Raw genomic sequence first — 15501 nt, forward strand, 5'->3', positions numbered from 1 at the left:
ACGTATGGGAGAGAAGGGGAGGGATCGGGTGTTGGTATTTAAGCGGCTTGAGGCTGGGGGTGTGTGTCTTGAGAACGCCCTGTGGGTGGGGCGAAACGCATCGACGCACTTCCGTTCTGCTGTCTTGACGTCCCGTGTCACATCCGGTGAGTGGAACGCACGCCGTGCGGTGCGATCCAAGCGGCCATTTTTGTTTACTGTCTGAAGATTATCCTGTCATTCCCTGCTGATCAGGCTGTGAGGTTTCTACTATGGAGCTTAGAAACACTGGAATTTATGTGAGCCTATAGAGGCAATAAAAAGGGCTGTTTTTTCATCAAACAAATGTGAGTGGTCTGGCTATGATTTTTAGCAATATATATCAGTAGCAGGATTACACTATTTTATATTTCTTTCCTTTGCACTGCTGGAGCCAGGAAAGATTTCTTCCCAATATCTTATATGGTGGAAAAGAGTCCAGAAGGTTTAGAGGGGGCTTGGGATCCCTGTATATCCCAAAAGGTGTAATACTCACCTATATCTGGTGAGTGCGGTTGTTATTGGTTTTCTCACTGGTGAATGGTGGAAGCAATTTTCCAGTTTGGACTATCTGATTTTTTTCACATATGATTTTTTATCTTTTTTATAACTTGGGAATTAAGGACTTTTTATTATGTTTTTTTATATATAATTTTTCAAAAGTTTTTTGATTTGGACATTTTATTGATTTTATCCAGGGCTTTTTTTCTCAGAGGAAAGGTGGTGGAACTCCCCCACCCAAACCTGGCCACGCCCCCATCAAACCCTAGGACCACCCCTTTAGAGAACAGGAATGCAAGTAAAATTTGGGAGGGGCTTCCGATGACATCATTTCCCGTACATACCATATAAGGGAAATGATGTCATCGGACCCCCGGCTGCCTCTTGCATGATCTGCATGAAACACATGCATAGATATAAAATGACTAATGTACTGACACCAGAAACACATGCATAGATATAAAATGACTAATGTACTGACACCAGAAACACATGCATAGATATAAAATGAATACCGTACTGACACCAGAAACACACGCATAGATATAAAATCAGTACCGTACTGACACCAGAAACACACGCATAGATATAAAATCAGTACCGTACTGACACCAGGAACACATGCATAGATATAAAATCATGGCAGGCCGTTTGTAAACGTCCAGCATAGATATAAAATCAGTCTAGCATGCATGTGTACCCTGTCTGGTAGATGTGCCTGCTCCTACAGGCTCCCCTAGGGTTGCCACCTTTTCCTCCAAAAAATACCGTCCATCACTGAATTTATCTTTCCTGTTCCTCATGCACAGGAGGGGCGCTCTCGATCGGCGCCGCTGAGCGCTGAGCAATTGCGTTCTGAAATAGTTTAGGTGGGCTCAGGTGGGTGAGGATAGTTTAGGTGGGCTCAGATAGTTTAGGTGGGCACAGGTGGTTGGGATAGTTTAGGTGGGCACAGGCTGGGGAGAGAGTAAAAATTTAGAGCAATACATGATACTGCAGTCAGTGACAGGGAGCCGAGCGCAGCTTACCTACTCCAAGCTGTACGGCCCCTGCGTCCACGCTGTCACTGCCGTTGATGTCGCCGCGCCGCCCCCGATGTTTACACGCCGGCGGGGGGGGGCGGTGAAGCGTGCATAGTGTCCTCGCCCATCGTCCGCGCCCCCGATGTTTACACGCTGGCGGTAGAGGGGGGGGGGGGTGAAGCGTGCATGTCCCCGCTCACCGGCTGTGAGCAGCGGCAGTGACAGGTGCCGGGCACGCGCAAGCATGACATAAACAAGCCGCGTCCGGCACCTGTCACTTTCGCTGCTCTGCATAGCTTGTCAGCTCTGCAGAGGCAGTCGGTGAGCGGGGACAAGAAGAAAAAGGTGGCGGAACGCAGTACCGCCGCGTTCCGGCAGAAAGAAAGCCCTGATTTTATCACTTTCACATTTGTAGTTGAAGTAAGGTGTTTATTTGCGCTGTTTATTTGTATGTTCACTTGATGGCTACAGCCCAGCCGCTGCAGCTCCAACACACTTGATGCGGATTGCCATAGAGCCTGCTCTTTACACTGCAGAGGGGTTTTCTAATGATACCGCCTCTCCAGCTGCATTCCGCTGAAAGCTGTTCACCATGCCTCCATCTTGTTTACTTACATCGAGGGGCCGCTGTGTCTTTCAAATTGTTCATAGAAAGCAGAATTTATTATCATTATCACATGTAAATGCTTGTGTATACAGAGCTAGATTCCCTCTGAGTTCCCCCATAGATCAGAGTCCCCCTCCCCATAGATCAGCACAGCTCCTATCACAGCACCCATTATACCTGACAATTCCCTGTAGCCAGCCAGGCAGGGGGCGGGAACTGGAGGAGAGATGCACGCCGCAGGGGTTGGAGCAAATGTGGCACCATCAATTGCTAAAGAAACCCCTAGCAACCATTCACTGCTGCCCCACAGATCAGAGTACCCCCACAGATCAGTTGCCCTCATCAGAGTACCACCACAGATCAGGTGCCCCAATCAGAGTACCCCCATAGAGTGCCTCTACAGATCAGAGTACCCCCACAGATCAGGTACCCCAATCAGAGTACCCCCATAGAGTGCCTCTACAGATCTGAGTAGACCCACAGATCAGGTGCCCCAATCAGAGGACCCCCATAGATTAGAGTGCCCACATACATCAGAGTACCCCCACAGATCATTTGCGTCATCAGAATACCCCCCATAGATCAGAGTTCCCTCATAGATAAGAGTAGCCCCATAGATGAGCAAAGCTCATCACAGTGCCCAGTGCCTGATCAATATGTCCCTGAAGAAGGGCAGACAGGGTTGACGGGAACTGGGAGGAGGTGTGCTACAGGGGACAAGGCATACACATGACATCATTGGTTGCTAAGAAGTTGCTAAGTACGCTGGCGTTCCTAGCAGTCATTGACTGCTGCTCAGTGGGGATCCAGCGCTGCAGACTGGTGGGCTGACAATCCAGGTCTGCCATTTCCTAAAGAGCTTTCAGTAAATTTGAAGGATTACAGAGCCTGAGAGGTGGAGCCAAGGATGAGAGGTGGAGCCAATGATGGGAGGTGGAGCTGAGCACTCCAGCGGCCATCTCTTTTATGGTAAAGTGACCCTTTCACTCAGATGCAGGGGCGGACTGATCATTTGGAAACTCGGGCACTGCCCAAGGGCCCGGGGTCAGTAGGGGGCCCCATGAGATGCCCCTGGTACCTTTTTCATAGGCTTTTTTGAGTTTGGGCAAGGACACAGGGGCCCCATGATCCCCTATTGCCCGGGGGCCCCATGAGTTGTCAGTCCGCCCCTGCTCCAATGTCAGGTGTTGGCAGCAGGGAATGTAGTACAGAGCAGTAATAGCCGCAATACACCCCAGAGGGACCCCTAATGGCTGTTGCCATCATCCTTAACCACTTGAGCTCCTGAGGATTTACCCCCCTTAATGACAAGGCCTCTTTTTGCTACTCGGCGCTGCACTAATTCAACTGATAATTGCGCAGTCATGCAATGCTGCACCTAAATGAAATTTACATCCTTTTTTTCACACAAATAGAGCTTTCTTTCAGTGGTATTTGATCACCTGTGCGCTTTTTATTTTTCACGCTGTAAACAAAAAAAGACCAAATATTTTGAAGAAAAACAATATTTTTTACTTTCGGCTATAAAAAATATATAGTAAACTCAAAGTTAGTTATAAATTTAGGCCAAAATGTATTCTGCTCCATGTTTTTGGTAAAAAAAAACCCCAAAAAGTGTATATTGATTGCTTTGTGTGAAAGTTATAGCGTCTACAAACTATGGTATAGATACTGCAATTTAAGCCATTTTTTTGCTATACAGCACTGCGCTAATGTAACGGACAATTGCGCGGTCATGCAATACGGCACATAAATGAAATTTATGTCCTTTTTTAACACAAATAGAGCATTCTTTTGGTGGTATTTGATCACCTGTGCACTTATTTTTGGCGCTATAACCAGAAATAGTTTTAAAGGAAAGAATTTTTTTTTGAAAAAAAATATCTAAAAAAAATAAAATTTCATCATAAATTTAGGCCAAAATGTATTCTGCTACATGTTTTTGGTTAAAAAATCCCAAGAAGTGTATATTGATTGCTTTTTGTGAAAGTTATAGCGTCTACAAACTATGGTATAGATAATGGAATTTACACAGCTTTTACTTTCTGACTGCCCATCACATTTCTTGAGGTGCTAAAATACCAGGATAGTACAAACACCCCCAAATGACCCCTTTTTGGAAATTAGACACCCTAAGCCAGGGGTCTCAACCTTTAAGACATAAAGAGCCACTTGGACCCGTTTCCGAGAGGGAAAAAAAGACTGGGAGCCGCAAAACCATTGCAACATTTAAAACAAATCCGACACTGCATATAGTGCAAAAAGCGCTCTGGTCATGAAGGGGGTTTAAGGGCCCAGTAAGCAAAGGGTTAATCAGGGCCACAGTGTATCGTCACAATTACAATCATAGCCTTAGGTCAGTGGTGGGCAACCTTTTTTTTCAACTGAGCCAAATCTCGCAAAACCACGATTGAAATTTATTTTGAGAGCCACATTTTTAAAACTGAAAATACATCCCCCATATAGTAATTCATCCCCCATAGTAATTCATCCCTCATATAGTAATTCATCCCCCATAGTAATTCATCCCCCATATAGTAATTCATCCCCCATATAGTAATTCATCCCCCATAGTAATTCATCCCCCCTATAGTAATTCATCCCCCATATAGTAATTCATCCCCCATAGTAATTCATCCCCCATATAGTAATTCATCCCCCATAGTAATTCATCCCCCCATAGTAATTCATCCCCCATATAGTAATTCATCCCCCATAGTAATTCATCCCCCATAGTAATTCATCCCCCATATAGTAATTCATCCCCCATATAGTAATTCATCCCCCATATAGTAATTAATTCCCCATATTAATTCATCCCCCATATTAATTCATCCCTCATATAGTATTTCATCCCCCACAGTACTATTCCCCCCCAAGTAGTAAGCCAAGTCCCCCCTGTGTCAATTCACTTACCTTTGCTCCGCGCGTTCCTCTCATCGTGTTCCCGCGCCGTTCCGGTCTTCAGGGCGGACTGTGAGAGGAGCCTAGCTCCCTTCACGTTCGTCATGCTGCCCCGCCTACACACATTCTGACAGGCAATGTTTGCCTGCCCTGGCTGTTTTTTTTTTTAGCACGCTCCGCGGGCCGGATTAAAAGGTCCGCCGGGCCGTAGTTTGCCCATTGCTGGTCTAAGGTCTCCTCAGACTGTTGTCCACCTGGCGCCTGTGGCAGATAGCTTGGAGTCCCCTGGAGCTGTGAGAATTGATGGCAGCCCAGAGGATCTCGGGGGTCTGGCTGAAGGGCAAGAGGAATTTGGTTTTGTACCCATGTGTAAAGAAACAGAATGTTCTTCTGAAGTTCCTGGGGAGAAGGCACATTGTGTTTCAGGAAGTCTTGGTAAAGACCAGTGCTGTGTGCCTCTATCCCCTTGTGGGATGAAGTTTTCTTTTTCTGCTCCCCTGTCCCCACAGATACCAGTCATGCCATTTTGGATCCTGGGCTGTGGAGCACAGAGGAGGGACCACAGGGTAAGGGGTTAAGTCTGATTCAATCTGACTCTACCCCCTCAGTAGCTGGGGCTGATGGCACTGAGGTTCCTGGAGGCTGTTACATTTGATGCCAGCCCAGAGGAACTCAGGTGTGCCGACAGATGCTCTGCTGAGGACGGGGTAGAAATGTGTGACGTGGGTCAGAGGACAAACCCTAGTGAAATCCTTTCTCCTGTAACCTTCCCCTCTGTCACCACAGTCACGGGTGCTGCCAGTGCAGACTCATTTCTGTGTGTTGCAGAGGGAAGTCTGCAGGATGGTGGAGCAAATTCAGCCCAAGCAGTGTCTTCCACCTCAGCAGCTGCAGCTGACCTCACTGAGTCCTTCAACGCTGATAGGTTTGAGGTTGGCCCGGAGGAGTTCAGGTGTTGTGCTGATGGATGTTCTACTGAGGAGGACAGAGTAGAAGGGTGTGGCACGGGTCAGAGGATGACCCCTGGTGGAATAAAGTCTTCTGTGGATGTATCCTTTGGCCCCACAGCTATGAGTATCATGAATGAGGATTCATTGCTGTGTACATCAAAGGAAGGATCACAGGATGATGGGGGAACACTGACCCCCTCAGAATCTGCTGTTTCAGAGACTGTATCTGACAACACTGTATTCTTGGCGGCTGATAGGTTTGATGTCAGGCTGGAGGAACTCAGGGGTTGTGCTGACCAGTCTCTGGCTGAAGCAGAAAGAGCAGAAGTGTGGGAGACAGGTCAGAGTAGAGGTTCTGGAATCCAAGCCATGGAACCAGGTCCAGATCACCCAGGAACAACCTTATGCCAGGCTCAGGCATCTGGGTGTCGCAGCCAATGGCGAACCACCAGATGACCCTGGCCAGTGGCTGAAAATGCCAGCACACAATGACAGGTTTGCCAGTACCCGTCCAGTCGATAGTCAGTGGCCAGTGGATGAAATGGATCCGCGGGGGGATCTGCTGGCCAGTGGTGACCCAAACCCTTTAGGATCAGTCAGAGAGCTGGGCAGAAGCCATTCCCCATCGGCAGGGGGACGGGCTGAGCTGTCAGTGGTGTCAAGCTTTAGTTGGGAGAACTCCCCCCCCCTCCAAACCTAGGGAACCTTCCTGGCAGACATGTTATCTGACCCGTTTAGGCTCAGCTATGCGTCCTCTGGAAGAGGGGAGATGTAACGGACATGTAAGATTTGAGTGGATAAAGATTTGATCGGTGGAAATATAGAATCATAGCCATAGCAGGTTTGAGTAGATTTGTAGATCAGGCCTTTTCATTACAAATGTGTATTCAGGAACAGCCCTTTTCATTAAGAATGTGTATTGAGTCCATTAGGGAAATTACTCAATAGACATTACAGACAGTGGTCATCATTTAGCATCAATTAGCATTAATTAGTCTATAGCCAGGCCTCCTGGAGGTGACACCTTTGTGTTAATAAGATTATCACCTGCTGGGAAAACCAGTTTGGGAACTAATTACAGCAGACAGGGCAGCTGCCTGATGTGGAAAGCCCTATAGGTATATTCATTCATTCATTCATTCATTCATCAAAGAAGTATGTTTAATCTCTCATAAAAGCTGGAAAATTAGTTGGAGAGATATGAACATGCTCCCTTTTTGTAGGGCACGCTGTTCGCTGCATTTGCATATAAAAATCATATTTGTGGCTTGAGGAGGAAGCCAGGATGGTGTTTGGTACTGTCGCGATTGGGCTGGTGTCGGAAATCCAATCCACGACTTGGTGTTCGGGCCGGCCTTGGCCCGATTGAACTTAGGTCGGTCAGCATCCACAGCATCCTGTGAGCGGGTGCAGGAGCAGCCCCCCATGGTCGATTGGCCGAGGACTAATGTCCCGCCTACGTCCATATCCCAATAAATTGAGTACACGGACATTTGTGATTCGTACAGAGCTGGTTCGATTGACCAACGGATTGCTAATTTTCTGGCTTGCTCCAGTCGTAGGGAAAAGTGTTATTCTGTCTTTTATTCCCTTTTTATTATATAATAATTAGTCATTTGTGTGTCTTCTTATTTCTTTTGTATTTCTGTAACTTTTTACATTTTGTACATATTTTATGCACTGCCCACTTTGGGAAATTAAATCTTAAAATTAATTACTGACTTCTGTGTATTTAAGCACGTGCTCATATCTTTGGAGAGACTAGATTGGAGAGACTAGATCAGAGAGATTAGATTGTATTTTAGTGCCTTTAAAATGCTCGGTCAAGCTCATTGCCAATCTGCATGCAGCTGCACTGCGAGTGGGCAGATTGTACGCAGATTGCAAAGGTAACAGATCTGCCAGATGGAAATCTATGTGTGTGTGGAGTCTCAACAGACCGTTGTGCGGATAAACTGTTGGGTGGTGGCAGGCTACCCTTTGTGGTGTGTCTGGTGCGGGGGAATGTGGACAGTGGAAGGGTGATTAACCCCGGGGTTCAAGCTGTAGGTAGCTGGCGGGACCTTAGAAGGGTGTGTAATTACTAAACTGTTCCTCAACTCTAATCAGTGCACCAGGTTGTATGTAAGATTCATATCTGCCAGTGTGTGTGATCAACCAGCTGGATTGGAGTGGAGTCTCCATCTGCTGGTGGCCACAGGTAGTGCGGGCTGTGAAAAGGTATCATGGCTGATCTTACATACGGTTTTTAGATATTCAAGTTAAGTCCCCTTTATCCCCTTTTGACCTCCCTGTCGTGGCCGCACGTGCATGCTTCTGTTAGCTAGTCGCTGTAGGCATGGCGTGTGGGTGGATACGTGACAGGGTGATCCTTGACAGACAGCCAGAGCCCTGATGATGCACAGCAGCGCATGCGTTGTACAGGACCCCGAGGCTTCCTGGGATGCATGACATCAGTATTCCAGGAGGTTGTCAGAGAGTCCTGCCAGTGGTGGGGGGGACAAAGAAAATGGTATTACAAAAATCAATAAAGAAATGCAAAAAAGGCGAATAATCCATAAAAGAAATACAAAGAAATGTCCATCTGTGACAGCGGAGGGGGAGGAGTGCAATGATACAAAGTGTGTGTGGGGGAGGGTCACTTTAAAAGAAAACTGACAAACAAAAGTAGCAAAGTGTCAATAGAAAGTAGAGTGTGATGTCATGATCACCTGTAAATGTGAGGGGTGGGGACAAGAAAAAGATATTACAGCAATAAACAAATTTAACCACTTCCCGACTGGCCGTTGTATATAAACGGCGGGACGGTGGCAGTGCAGGGTCAGGTGGCCGCTTATAAATGGCCTCCCCGCACCCTGCTTGTGCGCGCTCCCTGGGAGCGCGCAGCACCGCGATCCGGAGCCCGCTGTGTCCTCCGGTCACAGTGAAACGCTGATCGTCGGACGGGACCTCTGTGCGAGGTCCCGATCATGTGATCACTGATTGGCCAATCAGTGATCACATGCAAAGTAGTAAGCAAGCACTTGTGACATCATTGCTTACTACGTGTGAAATCTGTGAATGATCACAGAGGTCACATGGTACAAGGCTATTCACAACAGCCTTGTACCATGTGACAAGGTGTGACCAATCACAGCTCACTCAGTACTTCTCAATGACTGCAAGAATGCAGACAGAGAGAAAGAGAAATGATTGCTTTTACATCCTATATGGGTGTAAAAGCAATCAGTGTAAAAAAAAAAAAAAATCTTCATCACCCCCCACAAGTAGGACAGTGTCACCATGGTGACACTGTACTGCTAGGGCAGTGATGGCGAACCTTTTAGAGACCGAGTGCCCAAAGTGCAACCCAAAACTCACTTATTTATCGCGAAGTGCCAACATTGCAATTAACCTGAATACTGAGGTTTTAGTTTAGAAAAAAATACTCATACATTAACCTCCCTGGAGGTATTCCCGAGTGTAGCTCGGGGTAAAGTTTCAGCACCACAAGCGGTAACCCCGAGCTACACTCGGGAATACCTTGCAGCGTTGCTCAGGGATCCCTTCTACGCTTACCTTGTCCTTTTCTCCCGCAATGTCCCCCCTGCAGCGTCACCGGCCATCTCCTCTGCGACGTACGGGGGACGGAACGGCGGGAAATTTAAAAATGTCAAAAAGTGAAATTCGCTAAATACACTAAAATCACATAGTATTCCATTCCTGTATCAAAGCATTTCACATACATTTTGTCCCGAGTGCTTTGTCCTGTGCCCTGCCTGCATGTATACTGTTCTTTCTGCCTGGAAACTAAGAAACGTCCATGGCGTCCAAAAGCGTCCCTTTATGTCAAAATCGGTTTTAGACCGGCTAGAGAACAGCGATAGTAAATTAGAACCACTTGCAGAATTGAGTGATGATTTGTGGGGAAATTCGTCATCAGACACTGAAAACGATTTTGCGACTTTGCTCAGCGATGTTCGAACTTGGCGCTCTATTTCAAATTTCAGGGTTTTTGGTTTGATTACATTATTGAATTAAATTTATTATTTTTTATGATTATTTATTAAATTATAATTTATGATTTCGTGTTTCAAATTTTATCATACCCGGAATGTTTACTAGATTCTTGTTTGGACAGATTTCAGTGAGTTATTCCTAAAAATTACAGGCCTACAATAAAAAACAACATATTTCCATGCACAAAAATGTACCGCTTTGAGCACAGAAATACTGACATAATCAAACTGCTAGGGAGGCTACCATCTTTTGTTTTAAAAGAAAAACACAATAACAGAGCTTTCAATGATACAAACTGCTTTTTATTGAAAGGTAAAATTTTGCATTTGGGGTTCTTTTGCACAATTATTGTACACCTAATCACCAATATGGAGTGCATTGCGGTGGATGGTATGTACAGGAGAGAAGTAAGGAGTGTATAGTAGTGGGAAGTATGTGCAGGAGAGGGATATGGAGTGTATGGTGATGGGCAATATGTACAGGAGAAGGGTACGGAGTGTATGGCGATGGGTAGTATGTGCAAGAAAGAGGTATGAAAAGTATGGCGGTGGATGATATGTACAGGACAGTGTATGGTGTTGGACAGTATGTACAGGAGAGGGGTACATAGTGTATGGCTGTGGGTAGTATGTGCAGGAGAGGGGTACGGAGTGTATGATGGTGGGCAGTATGTACAGGAGAGGAGTATGTAATGTATGGTGGTGGGTGATATGTACAGGAGAGGGGTACATAGTGTATGGCAGTGGATAGTATGTGCAGGAGAGGGGTACGGAGTGTATGGTGGTGGGTAGTATGTGCAGGAGAGGGGTACGGAGTGTTTGATGGTGGGCAGTATGTATAGGAGAGGGGTACATAGTGTATGGCAGTGGGTACTATGTGCAGGAGAGGAGCGTGGAGTGTATGGTGGTGGGTGGTATGTACAGAAAAGGGGTACGGAGTGTACATGAGCAGTTGGTGGTAGTACCAGCTGTAAGAAATTAGGAAAGCAACATATATTATTACTATTACATAAAGTGCTGCAATGGAAGGTGATGATGGAAATGGGGGTGCAGAGACAAGAAGCAGAAGGGGGAAAAGAGAGTGGGATGAGCAGTTGAGTGGTGAGCTTGAACACTGGCAGTGGAGGAAAAAAGAGTTGTGGCAGGATGAAGGAGCAATGAGGTAGGACAAAATAGATACAGAGGTACAGAGGCAGTGTATTTCACAGAGGCAGGGGAGGATGGTGGCAGCGCTGCATAGTGACAGAAGACAGGAGCAGGAGTGGGGGTCAGCTGTCAGACTCTTCCCGCTGGGCTGCATACAGGGACTTCTATCATCTGATAACCATACACCATACCGAGTGATGGCAGCAGAGCCCCCCAAGGACGGAGCTGGCCCGATGTGCTCATCCATGGGTGCACTGTTGGTCAGAGCACAGCCCCTCCCCTGGGCCCCCCTGCTAGGTGACAGGGCCCGTGCTCCCTACAGGAGGCCCGGTGGTACCCCCTTATCAGCGGCCCTGCCGGGTGAGGAGGACTTACCAGACTGTCACCGATCACCGGACCCTCTTCCCCTGATCAGATGGATGATGGTCCCTCTGGTCCAAGCTCCGTGCTCTCCACTCTCTCCGCTGTAACTGATCGCCCCTCCCTGCAGTCATACACGGTCCTATAGGAGTCCTTCTCCTTTCCAAGCATGCTCAATGATGCCATTATCAGATGCTTGGCTGCTGGGGTGACTTGGCTCTGGCGTGCCAACAGTGAGGGCCCTGCGTGCCAGCTGCGGCACGCGTGCCATAGCTTCGCCACCACTGTGCTAGGGTGACAGTATGTAGAGAAAAAAAAAAAAATAATATAAAAAAATATAATAAAATGTAAAAAAAAATGTTTAAAAATGATAATTTTTGGTTATAAACTAATTTGGATTTTTTTCTTTTTACTAAAAAGATAACGAAATAAATTTTGGCCAAGATTTATGATGAAATATTATTTATTTTCAAAATTAAAAAAAAAACACTTTTTAAAAAATGTTTGGACTTTATCATTTACATTGCAAAAAAAATAAAAATCCCAGCGGTGAATAAATGCCACCAAAATAAAGCTTTATCTGTCTCAAAAAAATGGTAAAAAATTCATATGGGTACAGTGTTGCATGACCGCGCAATTGTCATTCAAAGTGTGATAGCGCTGAAAGCTGAAAATTGCCCTGGTCAGGAAGGGGGGTAAAAGTGTCCGGTCTGGAAGTGGTTAAAAAAAAATGCCAAAAAAATTAGAATAATAAATACATTAATGAAATAAAATGTCCATCTGTGACAGCGGAGGGGGAGGAGTGCAATGATACAAAGTGGGGGGAGGGGGAAGGGTCACTTTATAGAAAACCTCTGACAACAAAGTAGCAGAGTGTCCATAGAAAGCAGAGTGTGATGTCATGATCACCTGTACAGGAGATGACAGACATTTCTATAGCAATGCTTGTGTATACAGAGCTACATCCCCTCTGAGGTCCCCCAGAGATCACAGTCCCCCTCCCCATAGCTCAACACAGCTCCTATCACAGCCCCCCATTATACCTGACAAGTCCCAGAAGTCAGCCAATCAGGGGGCGGGAAGTGGGAGGAGTTACACGCAGCAGGGGGCGGAGCAAACCTCAGTTGCTAAGCACATTGAGTCCCTAGCAACTATTCATTCACTGCCTTTTCTTAGAGAGGAGAGGACTGCAGGGCTGAAGCTCCTCCTCCGGCAGTTATGAAGAGACCACAGACTCGGCTATATGAGAGGTGGAGCCAAGGAGAGGCGGAGACGAGTACTGCGATGGCCATCTTTATTATGGTACAGTGACCCATTCTCCTCTATATACAGTGTGGGCAGCCGTGAATGTCATTCAGAGTAGTAATAGCCACAGTATTCTCTGGAGGGACAGCTCATGCATTTTGTGATGTTTATTCATGTTTTAATGCTGATTTTGATTCAAGTTTCAAAGCTGTCATTAGTTGCTAACCCAGTATCTGAGTGGGCGGAACTGAGGACTCCGCTGGCCATCTTTGTTATGGTAAAGTAACTCATTCCTTTCTATGTACAGTGTGGGCAGCCGGGAATGTAATTCAGAACAGACCCGCACACCCCAGAGGGACATCTCATGGATTTTGGACTGATTATTTATGTATGAATGCTGATTTTGTTTCCAGTTTTAAAGCTGTCATTACTCGCTATTCCCTTCTAGGTGCAGTGTGGGCAGCTGGGGATGTAATTCAAAGCAGTAGTAGCCACAGAACACCCCAGAGGGACAGCCAATGGCTTCTGGGCTGATAATACATGTGTGAATGGCGATTTTGGGTGCAGCTTCAAAGCTGTCATTAGCTGTCATTAGCAGCTAAGCCAGCATGTGAGTGGGCGGAGCTGAGCAGTCCACATCTCTTTATCCTGGTAAAGCGCCCCCTTCCTGCCATGTATAGTGTGGGCAGCTGGGAGTGTAGTACAGAGAAATAATGACACATACTGCACCCCAGTGGCCACCCTCATAATTGCAAAAGATTTTTTCCTTTGTAATTTTTTTTATTCTGTATCTATAAACTGCATTTTGCGGACGCATGTAAAAAGAGCACTTTTTTTGTGCGTATTTTTGTACTACACTCATAGGGCAGCCCATTCACTTCAATGGGCTTCCCTACGCACAACCCACGCGCCAAAGTAGTTTGTGTAGCTTTTTCAGCATTGAACTTTGTGCGTTTTGACAGGATTGTTGTGCACTTTTCCACATTCAGAAACATGTCTGCTTACTGCATTTGAGGTGCCATTACCTGTGAATGGCACCACAAGTGTAACATGCATGTTATGTGCATTTTGTAAATGCACGTACATACTTGGGATTTTCTGTGCGTTTACAAAACGCTCAGTTGTGAATGGGGCCTACTGAATATGCTGGATACTGAAGATCCTAATGGCTCTGTAACCCTGGAAGAGAGTGGTGATTCCACTCCATCATAAGTATAATACATAGATTTTAAACAGAAACGTGTGCTTTCTGTGTGTTTCTGCGCGTCATGTTTGGGCAACCCATTCTGTATCGGTTGCCATGAGTGAACCTAGTTTGAGATTGTAGATCGCCGGGTGCGCGCCCCTCGGGGCGTGAGGGAGGGCACGTTCTGAGAGCATGTCATATGACGCCCTCCCAGAACTGGCCGGCCGCAGTCTGCGTGTCATGTTTGGGCAGCCCATTAATTTCAATGGACTGCGCTATGCACAATAAATGCACAAAATAATTCCCTGGCCTCTAATGAAAATCGCACCACACTAAAATGTAATAAAGTACCATACGTTTTGGCACACATTAATGTACACGCATTAGCGTGACGCATGGAGGTGCCATTAAAAATGATTAGCAATGCTGTGCAATGCTGTGAAACTAAGTGGATATATCAAATGGGGACTTTGATCCCAAAAGGGTTAAATGCAGAAATTGACATTAATTGTTTCTTAGCAAACTGGTAGTTTTGGTTCGGGTGCAAGTGTCATGTATGTGCATGTGTATATATATGTGAGATGCGAACTACTTATCTATTTATTTATATTTGTTTTATATATATATATATATATATATATATATATATATATATATTTAGAAATTATGATTCTATTTATTTTTTATATTTTTTTCATTTTTTATAATTTTTTATTTATATATTTTTTTTTCATTTTTTCGTATTTTTTTAATTTTTTATTTCCAAACTTTTTTCCTTTTTTTTTTTTTGATTAATGGTTGCATTGGGATGTATATATACATTATTATTATTATACAGTATTTATAAAGCGCCAATGGTTTGCTCTGCGCTGATTTCTAATTTTAACAAAAGACATTTGGGATATGAATTGCTCTCTATATATATAATTTGTATTTTTATTTATTTATATATATAGTATATTGTTTTACTATCAAAATACTTTTTTTAAATATCTTTTTTAATTTTCCTCTTTTTTAGCGTTTTTCTTTTATGGATATAATTTATGGATGTATCTTAATGTCACTATTCTGTATGGCTCAGATCGCAAAGTAGTTTAGGGATGTGTTATTGTTAGTTCAGGATTTCAATAAAGTTTGTATGGTGACTAACGAATAGATAGAGATCTGTGCTATTTGAGTCTGTGAAGGAATCTCACGTGATGGCAGCAGGGTTTGACAGTTAGTTAATTTACCTTTTTGGCTGTATTAACGTATGGGAGAGAAGGGGAGGGATCGGGTGTTGGTATTTAAGCGGCTTGAGGCTGGTGGTGTGTGTCTTGAGAACGCCCTGTGGGTGGGGCGAAACGCATTGACGCACTTCCGTTCTGCTGTCTTGACGTCCCGTGTCACATCCGGTGAGTGGAACGCACGCCGTGCGGTGCGATCCAAGCGGCCATTTTTGTTTACTGTCTGAAGATTATCCTGTCATTCCCTGCTGATCAGGCTTTGAGGTTTCTACTATGGAGCTTGGAAACACTGGACAGGGATACAGCTGCAAGAACCAGGAAGAGACAGCCAGAGCCCC

The sequence above is a fragment of the Staurois parvus genome, unplaced genomic scaffold, assembly GCF_062004578.1.
Source record: "Staurois parvus isolate SC_StPar_1 unplaced genomic scaffold, SC_StPar_1.0 ptg001284l, whole genome shotgun sequence".
Classification (NCBI taxonomy): Eukaryota; Metazoa; Chordata; class Amphibia; order Anura; family Ranidae; genus Staurois; species Staurois parvus.